This window comes from Theropithecus gelada, chromosome 4 (genome assembly GCF_003255815.1).
Source record: "Theropithecus gelada isolate Dixy chromosome 4, Tgel_1.0, whole genome shotgun sequence".
Lineage (NCBI taxonomy): Eukaryota > Metazoa > Chordata > Mammalia > Primates > Cercopithecidae > Theropithecus > Theropithecus gelada.
In genome coordinates, this window is record NC_037671.1 from 114497726 (window position 1) to 114515786 (window position 18061).

General features: G+C 41.4%; 1 protein-coding gene across 1 annotated transcript in view; it reads right to left on the reverse strand.

Annotated features, from left to right (window-relative positions):
• Positions 1-9714, reverse strand: part of ESR1 (estrogen receptor 1) — a 412991-nt gene extending 403277 nt beyond the window's left edge. Inside the window, exon 1 of the mRNA XM_025384525.1 lies at positions 9546-9714. The gene's annotated coding sequence lies outside the window, so the exon portion shown is untranslated. The remainder of the gene's footprint in view (positions 1-9545) is intronic.
• Between the last annotated feature and the right edge of the window lie 8347 nt (positions 9715-18061).

Genomic DNA, 18061 nt, shown 5'->3' on the forward strand with positions numbered 1-18061 from the left:
GGTTGCCTTGATTAATTTTTCTCTTCTGCTATCTAAGCTTCATATGCCAAATGTTCTAACTGGCTATCTGCCTCTAAGGTTTAAGCTCACAGATGTTTCCTTGTGACCACAGAAAATACTACTCCACTGAGAATAGGTTTGATAAATAAAATTGGCAATAAATTTAGAACCAAAGAGCTGGATAAAGAAGTCAAGTGCAACCCATGCTTTCCACACTTTTGTAAATCTACAAACTTGTCTAGTGTACCCAGTGGTAGTAGATTCTAGGAATCCCATCAACAAAGTAAAGCCTTAAATAATGCCAAAACCTCCTTCTATGTAGCAGTACAAATCTTTTCTCCTACTAAACATTACCATGGCTTCTAACAAGTAGAGAATTGGCACAACAAATTTCGCTTCCATTCCAAGTGCAGAGGGAGGAGTAAAATGGACAGAATCCAAATGGCGAGAAAGAAGTGAAGAAAGGACCCTGCAGAGCCCAGATAGGAATAATACGTGAACTCTTCTAAGTGATTAATACCTCCACTACATTAATACTGCTTGTGCAACACGAATGCTGTAGCAAGCAGGAGACCTTTCCTTTCTGCTTTTTTCCCTTTCCTAGAAAACATTTTCCTAGGAGTCTTTCCCTCCACAAATGACATGTGAAGGAGCTATGTGCTTGATTGGTGAAGACTGAGTGATCTGGAGGAATAGGACCGTCAAAGAGACAAGAGCAGTGTTCTTCCTGCTGAATGTTATCATGTCACCCTCTCCTGGTACTTCCCTGCTCAAACTTCAAAGCCCAGGCATTTCCACCATGGAACATTCTCAGGAGTGTAGCATCATCATTTGAGATTTACTGTAACTGAAGTGAAATTGTTTAGTGGGTTTGGCCTTTTTCCCTCCCAACTCTGCCCCTAGTAGCTCCTTGCCTTTTCTTTTTAAATTGTTGCCCTTAGGCCGGGTGCGGTGGCTCAAGCCTGTAATCCCAGCACTTTGGGAGGCCGAGACGGGCGGATCACGAGGTCAGGAGATCGAGACCATCCTGGCTAACAGGGTGAAACCCCCTCTCTATTAAGAAATACAAAAAACTAGCCGGGCGAGGTGGCGGGCGCCTGTAGTCCCAGCTACTCGGGAGGCTGAGGCCAGAGAATGGCGTGAACCCGGGAGGCGGAGCTTGCAGTGAGCTGAGATCCGGCCACTGCACTCCAGCCTGGGCGACAGAGCGAGACTCCGTCTCAAAAAAAATATAAATAAATAAATAAATAAATAAATAAATAAATAAATTGTTGCCCTAGCCTTTTAGTTCCCCTTGGAAGAGAAGGAAAAAGAGGAAATCAGAAAGGACACTCGTCCTCCTTCCCTCTACCTACAAATCACAGAGTTCAGCTTTTCCATTCCCATAACTATAAAGCATTTTAGGCAACTGCGGGAGAGATCTCAGTTTTCCTTTCCAAACAGAGTTCTAAATCAGTGCAATGAAAACACGTCTGCCTTTTATTCCCAGCACAGATGCCCATGGGTTTGGTTGTGCTTATACTGTCAGTATCTTAAGTCACTATTTTTTTTTTTTTTAGACAAAGTCTTGCTGTGTTGCCCAGTCTGGAAAGCAGTGTGCAGTGGCACTATGTTAGCTCACTGCAGCCTGGATCTCCTGGGCTCAAGTCATCCTCTCACCTCAGCCTTTCAAGTAGCTGGGACTACAGACGTGCACCACCACAACCAGCTAATTTTTGTATTTTTTATAGAGATGGGGTTTCACCAGGTTGCCCAGACTGGTCTCAAAATCCTGAGCAAAAGCAATTCACCCACCTCAGCCTCTCAAAGTGCTAGCATTACAGGTGTGAGCCACCGGGCTTAAATGCTCTGTCGCCCAGACTGGAGTGTGGTGGCACGATCTCAGCTCACTGCAACCTCCACCTCCCAGGTTCAAGTGATTCTCTTGCCTCAGCCTCCCTAGTAGCTGGGACTACAGGTGCATGCCACCACACTGGGCTAATTTTTTATTTTTAGTAGAGACGGGGTTTCACCATGTTGGCCAGGCTGGTCTCAAATGCCTGATCTCAGGTGATCTGCCCTCCTCGGCCTCCCAAAGTGCTGGGATTACAGGTGTGAGCCACCACGCCCAGCCCTTAAATCACTATTCTAAGAGAAGGTTGCTGAAGGCAAAAGCTATAGAATCATAAAATACTACAGCTGCAGAGACCATACATTTCCCCTAGTCCAAAGATTCCATCCATTTTGTGAGGGAAATGAGGTGTTAAAAATAAGACTTATTCAGTACCCAACATAAAGTAGCTATTTAATAAATATAAAAAGTTCTGCTGGACACGGTGGCAAAAGCCTGTAATCCCATCACTTTGGGAGGCTGAGACGGGCGGATCACGAGGTCAGGAGATCAAGACCATCCTGGCTAACACAGTGAAACCGCGTCTCTACTAAAAAAATACAAAAAACTAGCCGGGCGAGGTGGCGGGCGCCTGTAGTCCCAGCTACTCGGGAGGCTGAGGCAGGAGAATGGCGTGAACCCGGGAGGCGGAGCTTGCAGTGAGCTGAGATCCAGCCACTGCACTCCAACCTGGGCGACACAGCAAGACTCCGTCTCAAAAAAAAAAAGAAGTTCTAATGGTCTGAATCCTAATCTCATAGAAATATGATCATTTTCTTCTGAATCTATATCTTGTCCAAAGAAAATAATTTTACTACAAAAATATTCCAAGTAAATAGCATTTTACACATATGAGGCATGCTGCCTTTTAAAGTTCTATCACTTAGTCTTCATCGTATCGCTAGCGTAATGTTTTGATGGAAGTCTGGTAGTTGTTATGCCCATTTTACAGTTGGGAAGACGGGGCACCAAGCTTGCAGCTTTTCGCTGTGCCCATCAGTGGCATAGTCCCATCTTTTGACTCTCAATACACTTCTTTCTCCACCAGTCATTTCTGAAACAAAATCTTTACAACCATAAACAATCATGATTTCAAAAAGCAAGTCCTAAAAGATGTTTTAAATGGTGTGACACCTCTCTTGAACTATTTCTATCACCTAAAATTGATGTACCCACTCTTCATCTGAAAACTTCAATCCACACAGTATTTGTCTAAGATTAAGTCATTATTTCATTCCAATCCTACACCAACATCTTTAATGCCTAAAGACAAAGTCCAAGCTCCTTAATAGGACATCTGACTCTCCACTTCCAAATTACCTCCTACCACCACCCTGCACTTTTCTTAACTATGTTTCTGTCAGACTGATGGTTTCCCAAAACCTTCTCCCCTATGCCTTTCATTATGCGCCTCCTTTTCCTTGTATCTTCCCGTGTAAACATTACCTATCCTTTAAGGTCATGATCAAGAGTCATTTCCTACCCAAAGCTATCCCTAACCATCCTGCACCGACCCAGAAATACCTTCTTCTCTTTATGCTTTCTCACCACGGTGCTCATCACTCTGCAAGCACTCTTCACATTCTGCTCTGCTGAATTGTATTAGTTGACGTTATGGCTTTAGGCACATATTATAGTGCACTACTATGTAATAGTCCTATATCATATTTTGCACCTTACTGATCATACCTGATAGAGATTGTCTAGGGATCAAGGAACATGTCAGGCTCAATCTCACACTACAATTATGTGCCAAACACCAGTGTGTACCAGGCACTTCTCAAGGCACAGGGTGCAATCCTAAATAACCCCATCTATGCACCTGAGGCACTTTTAATTTTTATTTATTTATTATTTATTTATTTATTTGAGATGGAGTCTCTCTGTGTCACCCAGGCTGCAGTGCAGTGGTGTTATCTCAGCTCACTGCAACCTCCACCTCCCAGGTTCAAGTGAATCTCCCGCCTCAGCCTCCCAAGTAGCTGGGATTACAGGCATGCACCACCATGTCCGGCTAATTTTTTGTATTTTTAGTAGAGACAGGGTTTCACCATGATGGCCAGGCTGGTCTCAATCACCTGGCCTCAAGTGATTCACTGGCCTCAGCCTCCCAAAATGCTGGGATTACAGGCATGAGCCACCACGCCCAGCCCTGAGGCACTTTTAATCTAGCTGGGAATAGAGACTCTAGGACAGGCCATAATAAACCACAGCAAGGCCCTTGTCAATATTACTCATTTCTTAAATAAAATTAGAAAAAGAATTTAACAACATGAGTTAAATTAAACTATTCATATATTGGATTCTAAGTAACATTAATCTTTAAACGTTCTTTCGGAAAACTTGACGCAGGTAGGTACAAAATCTTAAATTTTGTAAATTTTCTAAAATTTGGAATTTCACAACAAGGAATTTCCAAAATTGCTTATTGGAAAGGAAGAGCAATTTATGTCTTTATTTGTCACATAGTTTTAAGGTGAAAGATACTAAAACAGGTACTATATGTGATGCCATTATCTTTATTAAGCACCTTTCTTTACATGGTTTTAAGCAAATAAATTCTGACCAGTTATTGCATCTAATAAATAATTATTAGAGTACAAAAGCCAAATTTCTTCTGTCAGATACACTCAAATTTTCTTGTGGATTTTTTGGTGTCCTTAGTAATATTCCGAAAGGGACTATTCCAATGAGACCATTTCTATGAACAGCAGAGGAAAGAAGGATCTCAAAACTGCAGATCATCCATTTGCAAAAGGACCTTGATGGCTTCCTCTGAACCAATCTAGGAAGGACGTATGTTTAGGGAGCTGAGTTGCTGGTCATTTTGACAAGGAAACAGTTGAGAAAAGAAATGTCTAGAAGCCAGTGGTACTCTTCTATTCCGGCAAAAGTCAGGAACCTCAGCAAGTCTACTCACACTAAGCTCTCTAGGACTGTCAACTTGTTGGGGCCTGTCTCTTCCTCCTTGTGATTGGCCTGTGTGTTGTCTTCCAGGCAGCAAGAAAGGAGAACTGAAAGACTGCCCATGTTATACTCATTCTTAGCAGGAAAACCCAAAAAATTGAGAGTGGGTGGCAGCTTTAAATAGGAGACTAAAGCCAGATGAAGTTCTTAAAGGCTGTGCTTAGGGAAACCAAGCTCCAGGTATGCATTCAACAAGGATCTTGATGGTTTTTACAATAGATAAAAACCAGAGCTAGGGAAGCTCCTAACCACTTGTCTTCTCAAAAGAAATCAGAGAACATCCCTGAATACTGGAGGGGTGACCCCAAAAAAGGATTACCACTATACCCCCAAAACCCCATCCATCCTGCTGCCGTACTCTCTTACATTCCAGCTTTGCCACATGCCAGGAAGGCCCAGACTCCCCACCCACACTTCCACCCCTGCACATTTTCTGTTTTTGAGAAGCATAAACCAATCTGCCCCTCATATCTATCTCATAGTACTACAGCCAGGTGAACCCTCATTCACTTGGTGGGAAGATTTTACATGTAACTAAGTAATAATTTATGCATTGCATATAACAACTTGCTTTCTTTTCTTTTTTTTTTTTTTTAGATACAGTTTCATCTTGTTGCCCAGGTGGGAGTGCAATGGCGCAATCTTGGCTCACTGCAACCTCCACTTCCCAGGTTCAAGTGATTCTCCTGCCTCAGTCTCCCAAGTAGCTGAGATTACAGGCCCATGCCAACATACCCAGCTACTTTTTGTATTTTTAGTAGAGACAGGTTTCACCATATTGGCCAGGTTGGTCACGAACTCCTGACCTCAGGTTATCCACCCACCTTAGCCCCCCAAAGTGCTGGGATTTCAGGCCTGAGCCACGGAGCCTGGCCACAACTTGCATTTTATAAAAGTGAGCTTTGTACAAAACTCTCTTACACGCATTACTTTATGTAATCCTCATGAAGAGCCACAAAACTTCTGTGACTCAGATGTAATTATTCCCATTTTACAGATGAAGATACTGAGGCTAAGAGAGGGTGTAATATTATCTCCCATCAGCCCCAGATGCTCAACTTGCTTTCCCAAGGCCAAATTCTTATTGATTACAAACTTTAAAAGTTAATACTGTCTCAAGTAATGGCTAAAAGCATGAGCTTTGGAATTCGATGAGTTTATCTTCAAGTCCTAGGGCTGTCGCCTTTGAAGCTGTGTAATATTGGGCATGTTACCTAGCTTTGCAAAGCCTTGGTTTCCTCATTTGTACAACAGGAATCATAACATTGTTCACTACCTGGGGTTGCTGTGAGAATCACACGTGATAATACTATAAAAAGCATTGCACAAAGAGTCCCCTCCAACCTTAGGTGCTACTATAGTTGTTATTATTACCACCTCATGGGCATATATTATGGGGCCAGTGAGGGAGAGACTATCTCAGGTCTTTGGTATCACACTGAATTAGAACATCAGCATGCAGCCGGGTGTGGTGGCTCACATCTGTAATCCCAGCATTTTGGGAGGCCAAGGCAAGTGGATCACTTGAGGTCAGGAGTTTGAGACCAGCCGGGCCAACATGGTAAAACCCTGTCTCTACTAAAAATATGAAAATGAGCCGGGCATGGTGGCACATGCCTGTAATCCCAGCTACTCTGGAGGCTGAGGCAGGAGAATTGCTTGAACCTGGGAGGTAGAGGTTGCAGTGAGCTGAGATCACGCCACTGCACTCCAGCCTGGGCAAAAAGAGCGAGACTCCACCTCAAAAAAAAAAAATCAGCATACAGCTCTATGTGTGCATGGACTAAGACATTGCCCAACAATGAAGCAACACGCTTCTGTTGATGTGAAAGGGAATGTGAAGCATTTGTAACACATTTTTGACATGCTCATCTCAGCAACATTTTTTTGCTATCCTTCTCATCACAAAGATAGTCACAAAGGAGAGGAATGATGGAAGAAAGGATGATGGAGGTTTCTGGACTTTCTCTTCCAACATTTTATTTTCATTACAGAAGCAGCAGCATTTCAACAGATGGCATGCTCAGTTGATTGGATTGACTGCCCTTTGTTTTTTAGATCAAGTTTCCAGTTATGATCAGATGTTCATAAACTCCTAGCAGCTTTGGTGCTGACCTTGAATTATTTCATTGATTCAACCAACATCTGTTGAGTACCAGGCACTGTGCTAGGCTTAGAATAGAAATAACTTCCTCATACTGAGTTTCTAATGCTTGGAAACTGCAAGGAGTTTAATGAGTGGCTTAATCTCATTTATTCCACATAATCATAGCTGGTAGCTACTTTTAGTACTCCCACTTCGCAGATGAGAAATTCAAGGCAGGAGGTGAAATAATCTGCCTCTAATTGCACAGCTAGAGAGTGGTGGGAGCTATGGCTGATACTCAGTCATTTTCCATGGATTTGAATTACACTACTTAATATCAGAATTCTTACTGAAGAGTGATGTGCTGTGGAAAACCTGAGCAGACGTATCAGCTTTCTAGCAGAATATTTTTAGGGGCAGATGGATAGGGTAAGCTCCTTTATTCTCTGAAGGAATCACAGACTCTCAGAGAGAAAAATGTTATCCACTTTAGATAGAACCATAAAACTCAATGATGTGTACGTTTTTGCTGTTGTGTCCAGTGGGAATGATTCAGAGGAAGTCTAACGAGATGTTGCCCAGAAGGCAGGCACAGCACTCTTACCTGTACAGTGTATGCCTTTGAAAATAGCACTTCATTAGACAATATGCAGTAGGTTTCACAGATGGCGCCTCTTTCTCAGAGATTAACAATGGAAACCCTCTCCTGATAGAGGCGGGTGGACAGGACCATCAATATCTCCACTGCCATAGGTGAAGACTATGCTATGAGTTTTTTTTACAAACAGTGTGGATGGTCTACCCAGAGTCACTCTCTTCCTTGCTCTTTTTTCCAAATAGCCAATCTGCCGTCACAGAGCACAGCTGTTCCCTATTCAAAGCAAAGTAAACTCAACCACCAGGCCCTCAGCCCAAGTGATTGTTCTGACCAGCTAGGATAAATGAACGCAGATAGACGCAGAGAAGACTGCAGATAACCATGTGAAAATATTTAGCAGACGCCTGATGTAAACACTTATACTGTGTGGAGGTGTAGAGTGCGTGTTTGAAGGGAAGGTAGATGGTAGCTAGCTCTAAACCCAATATTGAACCAAAAGACAGAGTTCTCAGAAACGAAAGATAGTTGGACTTTGTTCTTCCTGCGAGTTTAAGACACAAGAGCTTTATTCCTTTCCTTGATTGTCACAAGCAATAGAACAAAACAAGTATCTCCAAGAAAAATCTTCTACTCGTAAATACGACCCTCGTATTCTTAAGGAAAATTTTGCTTTTTTCCTACATGTCATATCTTTTACCCACATTGTTTTTATTTCTAATTTCCTTGAAAATCTGACATTCTAGAGTATTTTATCCAACTGCTACAGCATTATCTGCATGCATTCCAAGGCCTAGGGGGCAGTCATCACAGGATATTAACAAAATCAAAGAAAACATTTGCTTTTGAGAAATAGGAAGGGATTTTATGGTATACAAATGGACCCTGAACCATCCATGGTTCTCCAACATTCTCATCCAATTTAAGTTCTCTGTACATTTCAGAATTCAATTCAAATACTTCTACGTGGTCTTCCTAAGTTTACTCTCAACATTAAAATATGTATATACCACATTCAAAACCACATGAGTTTCCCAGCAACCTCATATACATGGAGTTGCTCTGTAAGCCTATTAGATCTGGCACATAAAGGCATTAAAAATCTGGCATCTTTAAGCAGGAATCGTTGTCATGATCACAAGTCCTCATAAAGTCCAACCCTTCTATCGAGTAAACTGCTTTAAAATCTTTTAATCATGTTGGCTCCTACGGACTTGTTTGAGAGAATACTGCCTATCTTCTTGACAAAGCATGAAACTTACAGTTCAACGAGCATTTCCTAAGACATGTGGCATTCCTCTAACCAAAATGAAAGTATTCTGCCCTGCCTTGTGACTGCCACATCATTACCCGAGTAGCCCACTGCTATATGTGGTGGAATCGTTATGTATGTGCCATCGTGAGGCAAAAAGGAACTGAGAAAATGGGACACCAGGACTCAAAAGACCTTGCTGAAAATCAGAGGCCAATTTCAAGACAGAGGGGCTCGTTCTGGTGCTGCTAAATGTGTAGCTTTTCAGAAAACTTGACTGCCTTTAGGAAACAAATAATGGCTTATTCACATCACTTAGTTCAAACTCACATAAGTTATGGCTCCAAAGATTAAGAAAACAGGTAGTGTGTTCATGCTAGTCTGAGATTTGTCCAATTAAGAACTTTTAAAATTCTAACACAGTTCAACAATACAGTGTCTCCTAGCTAGTGCTAGATTCAATAAATATATGTTATCTGGAACAGACAGGCAGCCTGTGTGTGCTGTACTAAGAAAAGGGTAGTCGGATTGCCCTCTGCCTCAGCCAAATATTATTCTAGAAGTGAATTTCCACGGTACCAAGTTTAGATTTCACGTTATATCATCCCAGGAATACTTGCCAGTAACTTTGCAAAATATCCTTGGAGCAGAAAGACAAAAAAATGAACATTTTTTAAAGATGAGAGGTAAGCTCTGAAGTTACAATATGCTTGTAAACAGTAGCACATTATATCAAAAAGGAAAAAATAAATTGAGAAGAAATAGGAGTACCTACTTGAAGAGAAGATTATCACTCAGAGACTGTCTTCTTATGCTATAGAATGGGCAGGAGAAAGGAGCATGGACCTTTCGAGCCTGTTAAAGAGCTTCTGAGCATGGAGCCTGCATTTTCAGTTTTGGTAAAATCCGTTCTGAGTCGGTAGACAGGAGGCTGTTATGACCATGAAATTAGGAAATGCAGTAACTCAAAAATAAAGAACTAGCACCACCATTTGACTAGGATTGGAAAATCTCATTGAAAAAATAGAGGAGGGGGTGGCCTTGCTTTTGCCAAGCCAGGCCTGAATCTAACTTTCTTAGCACTTCCATTAAGATGGATGTTCAAGAAGAGGTAAATCGTGTGTTAATCTGCCTGAAAATTTTTTTATGCCATCCAGCCGATTTTCTCTTTATTCATAATAAAGCTTGAAGTCTAGACAGGCATGTGGAGTTGGAAAAAAAAATAAAACATTCATTCAGCACATAAATTTTGTTAATCCAAAGTTAGCTACAGCTAAACTAAAAGCAGGGGCAAGGAAATGTCCTTCTGCGAGTGTTTTTTGGGACTTTCTTACTCAGGCATGGACTCAAAAGCCCGCTCTGCACTTCTTGTTACTGATTAATGAGGTTCTTGACTTTGGTAACCTGCAGAGGTCTAGCTTCTCACACTCTTCAGCCCTTCCTTCTGTCATATGATCCTTCCATAAACTGTCCGGTATTTCCTGCAGCAATTTTTAAGTTTATGAGGTTATTGATTGTTTGTCTAACACTAAGACAAACATTTTCAAGTAGAAAAGGGGCTGTAAAATCATATTAAAAATTTTTAATAATATTGACAGTTTAATATCTCATTATGTCTGCTGTGGTTTATGCAGTAGGTACTTTAAATGACTTTTTAAAAATATTTTCGCTTTTTCTTCTCTACAAGCCTTGAAAAAGGCTGGTTTTCTGGCAGTGAGAATGGTAGAACGGGGCGGAGGAGGGATCTCTCTCTTGCTACTGTATTTCTCTCTGTCCCAGCACCCAGTACAGAGGGACACCGGCCAAGTAAGAGGCGCATCTCAAAACCAGCATGGGAAAGAAAGAAAACCAGAATAAATAATAAATGCTTTCAAACGTTTTGAAATAAATGATCTTAACTGTCTTCAATCTTCTCTATACTTGTCAGTTAAGCCCATAAAATAATTTGAATATGTACATTTGTCTGAGAGTAACTTCTCCAGAATACATAGAGCAGGACACATTTTAGTTAATATGTAAAGTATTTAATTTCAAGTGACTGAACATAAAATCTCAACAAGATTCTCTTACCCAAGGAATAATCACGTATACTAACGCATTGTGGGGGTTCTGTAAGCATTTTTATTGTTTTTATTATGATTTCTGGTGAAAGGTACATTATTGAATAACATGCTCTGAACAGTTTAAGTGTTTTGAAAGTGAAATATTTTTTTCAAAATTAATTAAATCCTTCAATTATTTTATTTGCTAGAATGGGTGAAGTGTGCTTTTCAAACAGCATTTAGCTACCTGTTAAAACCAGTTTTACACATCAATACAGAGATGAAAATTACATAGAGCAACAGTTCTCAAAATAGGACAGCTAATGAATTCTGAAATGAAGGTTATAGATTATTTCCTTTCCATTAGAAAATATAAATGTACAATGTAAATTGTATGTAAATTATAAATTAGATTAATTATCCTTTAAAAAACTATTATTGATATTCACTTGCATTCCAATATGTGCTTTCTTGAGTGCAAGAGAATAAAAATAACAGCAAATGTCTTCTGAGCATATATAGTCATCCCTTGGTATTAGAGTTGGGGTATTGGTTCCAGGACAAGTACCTGATATAAAATCACGTAGTATTTACATATATCCTATGCACATCCTCCTGTATACTTTAAATAACCCATAGATTATTTATAATACCTAAAACAATGTAAATGTGAGGTAAATACATGTTACACTATATTGTTTAGAGAATGTAAAGAGCAAAGTCTGTACATGTTCAGTACAGGCACAACTTTTTTTTCCTGGATATTTTTTCTTTTTTTTTTTTTTTCCTGGTATGCAGCTATTCTCCTGGATATTTTTTTTATCCAACCAGAGGTTGACTGAATCCTCAGATGTGGAACCCATAGATATGGAGGGCCGGCTGTACTAGATGTCAGGTACTATTTTAAGCACGTTTGCAGCAACCCAGTGAGGTAGGTACTACTAAAAACCCATTTTACAGTTGAGGAAACCGCAGGATACTGAGATTAAGTACCTATACCAGCTGGGGCCAGGGTTCAAACTCACATGGACCAACTCAAGCCCCCATGCTTTTAACGCTCCATTTCAGAATCTGAACCAACACAAGGGATTACACACAAGAACACACTATGGGAACACACGTGCTTTGTATGTGTCATGAGAGGAAACTGTTGACAGGTTTATCAGTGAATGAGTAAAAACAGTTCCATCAAATCGATTCAGAAAGGTTGTTATGAATCATTTTTAAGTTTATCGTTCTAATGAAATCACTAAAAATAAAAATGTGTGCTTGGACTGATTTTTTTTAGCTATTCTATGCTTTCTTATAGGGAAAATATATATATATCCTTTGAGGAAAAGGGTCTAATTAAATTGCATTAATCACTACTAGACAGGTTGAACAATAAAAAAAATAAGAAAACAACAATTTAAATGAAGCAGTATAATAGTGTAATTGAAACACAGGACAAATTTAATCTCATAAGTATAATTCAAAGAGCAGTATCATGCCATTACACCTGACACCTGATTCCCTCACACACATTTTTCAAATGAAAAATAAAGCCTGACATTTCATCAAAATCATGCTATCCACTACATCTTTATTTTTTAAAAAAAGAGGGTCAACACACATTCCTTGATAGTGTCACATTGTTTATTAAGAAGCACAGAACAATGAAATTCTAGAAATTTTTCAGGTTCCAACCTGTTTTTGATTCATTCTCCCATTCCAGAAGAAACCACTAACAGCCTGGTTTCCACAAGCAAAGTAAAGCAGAAAATGGATGCAATCTGTCTGGGTTGTTCAAGCAGCGTCCTGCTGTGATCTGGGTGATTCAGGCTAAAATTAAAAATCAGGTTTTTGATTTGGACTATGTGTTTTTATCTGCCACCCCAGATGATAGCAGAGTCTGGGACTCAGTTACACAGTTAGTTGCCAAAATTCTTCATTCGTTCTTCTCAGCAAAGATGTTCCCATTGAGCACTGCTGAAAACACTGTCTCAGCTCTATCGCTCTAGCAAAACAGCTCTGGGCTTCGGACTTCGCTCATGAAGAACAACCAAAATTGAAACTCCGCTTATCTGGAGATATCAATCAGTACCTGACTACTCACTCGCTAGTGTTCTAAGGAAAATTGCCATGCTCTCAGCTCTTGTTACTGGAACAACCAACTCAAGTTCACACAACCTCCCCACCCTACGCCCACTTCAGATCACAGCTAACTGGACCATGGTGAGACACCCAACCAAACAACAGCCAAACTACAGACTGGCCAGTGACCTAGAACACGACCAAATGTGAAAAAGATCAACTGGACCAATCATTCAAGCTCTGAGGGTATGCATTCAGAAACCTGCACTGCTCTGAGGGTATGAATTTGGAAACCTGCACTGAGGTCATAAGTGCAAAAGAAAAGGGTGTGTCTCAGGGTGGCATGGAGGCCAAAGTAAGGCAAGGCTCCTAGCAAGTGAAGTTATGCAGGAACAGAGAAAGCCAATGAGCTGAGATGAACACACATGGGGCTCTGGCTAGAGCTGCATGGGTCACTGACAGGGTCGCAGAATTTCCATAATTTCTTCTATAGCCCTTATTACCAGGTATCCAAGGGCACCCCTGGTGGTCTTTCCCATCAGAACAGCGTAACCCAAGAGTGTTTAGCTACCTAAACACTCATCCGGGGCCTAGGTGCTGGTTTATTTGTTTGTTTTGAGACGGAGTCTCACTCTGTCGCCCAGGCTGGAGTGCAGTGGCTCAATCTCGGCTCACTGCAAGCTCCGCCTCCCCGGTTCAAACCATTCTACAGGTGTCCGCCACTAGGTCCGGCTAATTTTTTTTGTATTTTTAGTAGAGACGGGATTTCACCATGTTAGCCAGGATGGTCTCTATCTCCTGACCTCACGATCCTCCCACCTCGGCCTCCCAAAGTGCTGGGATTACAGGTGTGAGCCACTGCGTCCAGCCCCAGGTGCTGGTTTTTACAGCAGAGGCACAAAATCCATCAGTAGTCCAGTTTTCAGTGTCCAGATATAGAGTATTTGACAACAGAGCCATAATATGACCCATCCTCGATGACACTGTATACTGTCTTTTACTCAATATGAAAGCCCTAGTCCAAACTTATAGGGATAAAAAATAGTCTCCTTATTTAAATTTTTTTTAAGCTGTCTTTCTTCAAATAACAATGTCAAGCAGAAAATGCTTTTGGAAGAAATCAAGAAATTTGAGCCTAGAATTCAAGACTAGCCTGAGCAACATAGAAAGACCCCATCTCTACAAAAAAATCATTTTTAATTAGCTGGATGTGATGGCACATGTCTGTCTGTGGTCCCAGCTACTCTGGAGGCTGTGGTGGGAGAATTGTTTGGGGCTGCAGTGAGCCATGTTCGTGCCACTGCACTTTAGCCTGGGTGACAGAGTAAGACCCATCTCCAAAAGAAAAAATGCAATTGAACCTTACATTTCATCTGTAGAAAGGCTTTTAAAATCTGCTTTCATAAATTACATGCCTCCTCTTTATATACACACACATATATAAAGCCATAAACATCTCATGTGAGGAAATAATTACGAAAAATTTTCTATTAGAAGAATAAATGGGGCTTTCATATGTACAGGAGTGACAAAGGAAGCAACATTGAAGAAGACAATGATTTAAAACAAAAACATTATTGATACTGCTGAACCAAAATAGCTTTCTGACCCTTGTTGCTCCCCACCTGGCCCTCAGTCTTTCTTCTCCCCACTCTCCCAGCCATCTCGGTCCCCAGATACACAAATGCACACACTTCTCAGTGGAAAGCAAGGTCTCAAGTAGGATCCAGAGAAGTCTGGCCCTTCAGGTAGTTTACGTTTGTCAACTATTAAGTTGTACTTCTGAGCAGAAAGGAGAAATTCACATATTTCCTCTAAGGACAAGAGGCCAGTGTCAGACAAAAATGATATTTAAATACAGCAGAGACTCCGTTGCTAAGTTTAACTTCCCAACTTGCACAAACACCGGAATTTTAGTGAAAGGAGCGGTTGCTTTACAGAAGAAAAATCTCTGTAAACCACTGAGAACAAACAAAGGGAAGCCTTGATTCCTGTACCAGGTACCGATTAGCAGAGGAAAGCACCCGCCTTGAGGCTTCCCATTTGCAATGAAGCTTAGTGGAAGTGGGTCCTGCCTATGGGTGCCTTTGATTGGCACCAGCAGCCGCAGCCTTGACCCCCCAACGCTGGAGGCTTCTGTGAGCCCAGCAGTGATACTCAGCATCTGCCTATTCACCTGGCCCCACAGGAAGGAAGAACCGGAAAGGATTGCAGGTGGCAAACAGTTGATAGAAAGCAGAGATAAAATATTATTGTGTTCTTGTTGTTTTCATCCTATTTTTATTCCTGGGCTGAGACACTCTGGGGAAGTTTGGATTACAAGAACTTCAGGCTGTATCTCCAAAATTCCTCCAGCCTCCATCCCTTCTTTTTCCTACTCCCTATCACAAGTCAGATCCTCTTCAGCTCTCAGCTGGACTTTTGCAATGGTGTCCTAATTGGTCTGATTGCCTACAGCCTCTACCATTTCTAATCCATCCAACACACCTTCACCAGATTATGTTCCTGATTAATCATCCTCATTGTGTCACTATAAGATTAAATTAAGCACAAACCACTCACCATGTCCCTGATCACCAGGCCCCAGCCAACCTCTCCAGCCTTCGACTTCAGTCAGCGTCTCTTTCCCTGCTCCCAGCATCCTATGCTTGGGTTTCAGCCCCTTCTCTATCTAGGTCAGCTGTGATCCCACCACTTCCTCAGTGTTCATCTCAAAGAACACCTTCTCCATGGAGACCTTCCTGATGGCCCAACATCATCCTATTCTCACCCTCCTCTGAATCTCTACCACATGCCACTTGTACCTTTCTCCTCTAGCAATAAGCACTGCTGAAGCATCTCCTCTGTGCCAGCAAAGAAGAACAGACGTGACCCTGAGGAGCTTGTGCCTAGGAAGGGAGACAGAAGAATTGTATTACACCCAGTCGGTTGTAGTGGCTCACACCTATAATCCCAGAACTTTGGGAGGCAGAGGTGCGCTGATCACTTGATGTCAGGAGTTCAAGACCAGCCTGGCCACATGGTGAAACCCCATCTCTACTAAAATTACAAAAAAATAAATAAATAAATAGACGGACGTGGTGGTGCATGCTTGTAACCCCAGCTACTTAGGAGGCTGAGGTGAGAGAATTGCTTGAACCTGGGAGGTGGAGGTTGCAGTGAACTGAGATCATGCCTCTGTACTCCAGCCTGGACGATAGAGCGAGACTCAAAAAAAAAAAAAAGAAAAAAAAGTATGACAACCTGATAACTGATCAGAATTTACACATTTACAGAACACTTGATAACACTCTTAGATAAGTGGCCAGTTCAATCTAGTCCTGAGTTATTTCTGGATCTCCCATGCCTCCTACCACCAATGGATTGCAGTTGATTGCAGGCTACCTGGGAATACGGCTTACTCCACCTACATCCAAGGTGGTAATTCACACAGGGCCTGGTGAATATACATGTTTTGTTTTGTTTTGTCGATCAAATGAATCTCCATTTAAATTGAAGGGGCAAGAAGTCCTGTTCCTCTACAATCCACATCCCTCTATCATCCCCAATATCCAAGGAGACCTGCATTCACCTTGCTCTCCAAGTAATAGAAACAGCAGGCTCTGACCATTTACAGGGCTACTGAGTAGCCTCAGTCCCCAAGTACACCTACCTGGGTGTGTAAAGCTCTCTCTACAATACCAAAATCTTTACTGGAAAGGACATGTCCCCAAGTCCCAATACCTTCAAAGTCTTTGAAATAGGAACAAGAAGTAAAAAACAAAACATAGAAAACAAAGAACAAAACTAGATAATAACATTGGAGACAGGACTTATTTAAGCTGCACAGTGTTAGCATAAGGAAGATAAGAGGATAAGAACAAAGAGCAGGCATTTGGATCGCTAGGTCACCATAAGCATAAAACATGCTTCAACCGGATAGTAATATGAGTCCAATTTTGTGTCGTCATTTAGAAAATAAATGCATTTAACGTCATTTTTCTCACAACTAAACTTTGGCTGGGTACCATATGTTCATGTTTCTATTTCATAAAATTTTTGTAGCCTTTCCTGTTTTTCTTACCCCATTCTGCATCACAAACATCCACATGGGGGGTGCCCAGGGGATTTGGAATCCCCTGAGATCATATCCAAACATTTAGGTACATAAACACATGTGCATTTTTCTGAAGGAAGGTTCTGGAAACGTCATCAGATTCTTAAGGAAGTCTAAACAAGATTCAGAACCAAACGAATGGGTTTACCACTGCAAATGGAATGTCTAATACTCTTCCATGTATACTATTCTGGTATTTTTCACAATTTGTAAATATTGCCTATTAGTTTTCCTTTTCAAATTAGCCCCCTTTTACCAAATTCATGAAAGTTTACAAGCTGCACCTTTCTTCTAAAATAAATTGGGACAGTCATTTCTCATTTTTGAAATTTTAGTTGTAAAACTCCAAAGAGATCTTGATTTTCAAAACTTTAGGTCTACTCAGCAATTATCAAGTTGTGCTGTGAACCAGCTCCCGGCAGCTCAGAATAAGAAACACATGAACCTCCCTCCAGGGAGATCCAATTCTGTCCTTCCCTTTATACCAATAATAAATCTTCCTACAGAAGGAAACCAAAATGGGAAGGCCAACCTGAGCACCTGGAATAGCGTCAGCCTCTACCATGCAATTCAAGGGTGCCATTTATTTTTCTCATATAGGAAAGCAAAGGAAATAAAGAGAAAGGTGTAACCAAATTAAACAACAGGCTATGAAAAGAGTGACTTGGGCATGGGAAGGTAATCAAACACTCCATGTGAAAATTAAAAACCTGTGCTAGGAAATAAAGGGTTGAATACTGAAGCATCCGATAAACAGTTTTCCTGTGGGGACGCAGACAGCTGATACGCCTGTGAGTGTTTGTAACTCCAGATGTTTTAACTTTTCAGTTTCTCCGCGCCTTGTGTGGTGATTCTGCACTTAGGAGATTTATTTAAACTGCAGCCACCGGAGATTGCCAGCTGCAAACGACCCCAGCACCTCGTGGTGAGCAGGTCTTCCGGAATCACTGCAACTGTCGCAGGTGGGGCCGTGTTTGCTACTTGTTGAGACGTTTAAAAGACATTTTGGCAGAAAGCACGCCCCCACCAAGAAGGAAGTCCTGGCCCCGCGTCCAGCTGTGGGCCACCACGAAACCCACA